The sequence below is a fragment of the Rhinopithecus bieti genome, unplaced genomic scaffold, assembly GCF_001698545.2.
Source record: "Rhinopithecus bieti isolate Rb0 unplaced genomic scaffold, ASM169854v2 scaffold_3879, whole genome shotgun sequence".
NCBI classification, from domain to species: domain Eukaryota; kingdom Metazoa; phylum Chordata; class Mammalia; order Primates; family Cercopithecidae; genus Rhinopithecus; species Rhinopithecus bieti.
This window is the reverse complement of record NW_016804177.1, coordinates 96,832-101,845: the sequence shown is the minus strand read 5'-3', so window position 1 is coordinate 101,845 and position 5,014 is coordinate 96,832.

Below are 5,014 nucleotides of genomic sequence, written 5' to 3'. Positions count from 1 at the left end.
GAAGCTCTTAGTGCTCAGTTAAGAATGGTTTATAGGTCACTGTACAGCTAATACAACTCAGAAGGTCCTCACACAACTCTGGAATCAGTCCTAGGGTGAAAGAGGCTCTCTGTTTGTGAGTGCCTCCTCCTTGCACTCCCAGATAGCATGATCCTGTATAAACCATTTCCATTGAATTCTATTTCCACTGAACTCATTTTAATGGAATACTTCTGAACACTACCTTCCCCCTAACCCCAGTAGAGTGTTTCTTTCACATCACCCAAGATATCATGGGCATTTCAGGATTTAAGATCACTTATGTCCTTCAGCCACTGAAGTAGCTTTAATTAATGTCCAATCACGAGGTAATAAGTGACCCTCATGTGGAAATTCTCTAGTTCAAAGTCCCAGTGTTCATCACTGGGAGGTACTCACAGGCTTTTGCCATAAGTCCCGGTTTATGTTATCCCCACCGCACCCCCGCCAGGGCTATCACACTGAGAATTTGTTCCTACCAGTGTTCCAGCTTCTAGTTTACACTGTCTGGGCTCAGACAATCTTACTGGTTCCCGTTTATCATGTTTAATTAATATTGCTTGGAGGTTGGATATATATGCCTTCTGTTTTACAGTGCTAGGTAGGGTAAACATTCCCCAGTCAGATACAATGTCTATTCCCATAATACAATCACCTAAAGGAGATGCGAGCAGTTCACATAAAGCCTGCCCAGACATATTAGTTTTCATCCAAATGTTCACCCTAATTCCCTCAACTCTTACATTCCTCTAACTGTAGTCTCCATTAGGACTTCATCAACAGATTTCAGTTTTATAATACTAGGTAGGAGAAGTATTCTCCAGCTAGACAATATCCCTTCCCACAAAACACTCAGGCAGGCCAGGCTCGGTGGCTCAGGCCTGTAATCTCAGCACTTTGGGAGGCCGAGACGGGCGGATAACGAGGTCAGGAGATTGAGACCATCCTGGCTAACACAGTGAAATCCCGTCTCTACTAAAAATACAAAAAATTAGCCAGGCATGGTGGCGGGCACTGGTAGTCCCAGCTACTCCGGAGGCTGAGGCAGAAGAATGGTGTGAACCCAGGAGGCGGAGATTGCAGTGAGTCGAGGTCGCGCCACTGCACTCCAGCCTGGGGGACAGACCGAGACTTCGTCTCAAACAAAACAAAACAAAACAAAACAAAAACAAACAAACAAAAAAAGTACTCAGGCAAAGGAGAAACTGCTTCCTTACGTAAAGCCTGTTCAAATAATCCAACTTTCATAATCCTATCAGCCTTTACAATTGTATATTCTGTAAATCTAACCAGAGCCCATGTCGGGGCTTCACCACAGCACACGGGGGCTTTGGTATCAAGGAGCGCTGGAGTTTTTCTTCTCCAACTCCTGACCATTTCACCCCCTCTTGTGCACAAAGCTTGGGTTTCCAGCAAGATGTTTAGCAAAGGGACCTTGGCCCTTTTGTCAGTTGATTAACCTCCCTAATCATAGCTCCCTGCAATTTTTGGTCAGGTGTCTCATTGTAATCTTTCCTTTCTGGCTTTTAGGGTAAATAGATCAGACTTCTTTGGGGGTCTTTTATGTTGGGGTATGTTTGGCCTGCCCAACCTTTTGTAGTGTTTTATTAAAACCTTTGTTTTAGGAACATAAAGTCAAACAAAGCTTGTTCTCACTCATAGTGAGAAGCTTTAAAAGTTGACCTCATAGAAGAAAAAACTAGAACAGTGGATGCTAGAGGCTGGGAAGGGTAGGGAAAGGCAAAGACAGTGAGAAATTTGTTAAGGGAGACACAATTACAGTTAAAGAAGAGGAATACATTCTAATGTTCTATAGCACTTTAGGATGACTATAGTTAACAATAATGTACTATGCAGTTCCAAATAGCTAGAAGGAGAATACTGAATATTCCCAATACAGAGAAATATTAAATGTTTGAGATGATAGCTCTCTTAATTAACCTGATCTGATCACTGTACATTATGTGTAGTGAAACATCACTACATGCTCCCATAAATGTGTACAATTATTAGGTTGATGCAAAAGTAATTGTGGTTTTGGATTGTGAATTTTAAATTATTATAACTAGGCTCAAACACATCTTTATTAATCAAAATAAAAACCATTACAATTAATACATTTTTACCAATGAGAAATAAGTTTGTTTATTCCTGTAGCATAAAAGTCCATGCTTCGGGATTCGATGAACTCTTGGAAAGCATTTTCTGCATCCTGCTGGTTGTGGAAGCATTTTCTCTGCAAAAAGTTGTCAAGATCCTTGAAGAAATGGTGGTCAGTTGGCTAGAGGTCAGGTAAATTTTGCAGATGAGGCAAAACTTCATAGCCCAATTAGTTCAACCTTTGAAGTGTTGGTTGTGCGATGTGCAGTTGGTTGTTGTTGTGGAGAATTGGGCCTTTTCTGTTGACCAAGACTGGTTGCAGGAGTTGCAGTTTTCAGTGCATCTCTTCGATTTGCTGAGCATACTTCTCAGATGTAATGGTTTCACCGAGATTCAGAAAGCTGTAGTGGATCAGACTGACAGCAGACCACCAAACAGTGACCATGACCTTTTTTTTTTTTCTTTTTTGATGCAAGTTTGGCTTTGGGAAGTGCTTTGGAGCTTCTTCTCAGTCCAACCACTGACCTAGTTGTTGCCAGTTGCCGTATAAAATCCAATTTTCATCACACGTCACAATCTGATTGAGAAATGGTTCATTGTTGTTGCATAGAATAAGAGAAGATGACACTTCAAAAAGGCAATTTTTTTTTAAATTTTCACTCAGCTCATTAAGCACCCACTTATTGAGGGTTTTCACCTTTCCAACTTGCATCAAATGCCGAATGATCGTAGAATGGTCAAGTTGAGTTCTTCAGCAGCTTCTCCTGTAGGTGTAAGAGGATCAGCTTCAATGATTGTTCTCAATTGATCGGTGTTAACTTCTGATGGCTGGTCACTATGCTCCTGGTCTTCAAGACTCTTGCCTCTTTTGCAAAATTTCTTGAACCACAACTGCACTGTATGTTCATTAGCAGTTGCTGGGCCAAATATGTAGTTGATGTTGCAAGTTGTCTCCACTGCTTTAGCATCCATTTTCAACTCAAGAAAATCGTTCAAATTTGCTTTTTGTCTAACATTATTTCCATAGTCTAAAACAAATATGAAATAAACAGCAAGTCATAAGTTATTAGCAAAAACCATAAAGCGAGATATGTGCATTAAAATCATGTATAGCATAACCACATTTATTTAAAGATGTATTCCAATATCAAACAGCACATTTCAACAGTGCAAAAACTGCAATTACATTTGGAAGAACCTAATACTATATGTCAATTAAAAGTTAAATTTGGGAGCAGTTCCAAGATGGTTGAATAGGAACAGCTCCAGTCTACAGCTCCCAGTATGAGCTATGTAGAAGATGGGTGATTTCTGCATTTCCAACTGAGGTACCAAGTTCATCTCACCGGGGCTTGTCGGACGGTGGGTACAGAACAGTGGGTGCAGCCCACCGAGTGTGAGCCGAAGCAGGGTGAGGCATCACCTCACCCTGGAATTCCCTTTCCTAGCCAAGGAAAGCTGTGACAGATGGCACCTGGAAAATCGGGTCACCCCCACCATAATACTGTGCTTTTCCAATGGTCTTAGCAAATGGCACACCAGGAGATTATATCCTGCGCATGGCTCAGAGGGTCCCAAGCCCACGGAGCCTTGCTCATTGCTAGCACAGTAGCCTGAAATCAAACTGCAAGGTGGCAGCAAGGCTGGGGGAAGGACGCCCACCATTGTTGAGGATTGAGTAGGTAAACAAAGCAGCAGGGAAGCTGGAACTGGGTGGAGCCCACCACAGCTCAAGGAGGCCTGCCTGCCTGCCTCTTGTAGACTCCACCTCTGGGGGCAAGGCATAGTTGAACAAAAGGCAGCAGAAACCTCTGCAGACTTAAATGTCCCTGTCTGACAGCTTTGAAGAGAGTAGTGGTTCTCCCAGCACAGAGTGTGAGATCTGAGAATGGACAGACTGCTTCCTCAAGTGGGTCCCTGACCCCTGAGTAGCCTAACTGGGAGGCACCCCCCAGTAGGGGCAGACTGACACTTCACACAGTTGGGTACCCCTCTGAGACAAAGCTTCCAGAGGAATGATCAGGCAACAACTTTTGCTGTTCAGCAATATTCGCTGTTCTGCAGCCTCCACTGCTGATACCCAGGCAAACAGGGTCTGGAGTGGACCTCCAGCAAACTCCAACAGACCTGCAGCTGAGGGTCCTGACTGTTAGAAGGGAAACTAACAAACAGAAAGGACATCCACACAAAAACCCCTTCTGTACGTCACCATCATCAAAGACCAAAGGTAGATAAAACCACAAAGATGGGGAAAAAACAGCGCAGAAAAGCTGAAAATTCTAAAAATCAGAGCACCTCTCCCCCTCCAAAGGAACGCAGCTTCTCACCAGCAACAGAACAAAACTGGTTGGAGAATGACTTTGACGAGCTGAGAGAAGAAGCCCTCAGACAATGAAACTTCTCTGAGCTAAAGGAGGAAGTTCAAACCCATTGCAAAGAAGTTAAAAACCTTGAAAAAAGATTAGACGAATGTTTAACTAGAATAACCAGTGTACAGAAGCTCTTAAATGAACTGATGAAACTGAAAACCATGGCATGAGAACTATGTGACAAATGCAGAAGCTTCAGTTGCCAATTCAATCACCTGGGAGAAAGGGTGTCAGTGATTGAAGATCAAATGAATGAAATGAAGTGAGAAGAGAAGTTTAGAGAAAAAAGAGTAAAAAGAAATGAACAAAGCCTCCAAGAAGTACAGGACTATGTGAAAAAACCAAATCCACGTCTGATTGTTATACCTAAAAGTGACAGGGAGAATGGAACCAAGTTGGAAAACACTCTTCAGGATATCATCCAGGAGAACTTCCCCAACCTAGCAAGGCAGGCCAACGTTCAAATTCAGGAAATACAGAGGACGCTACAAAGATACTCCTCAAGAAGAGCAACTTCAAAACACATA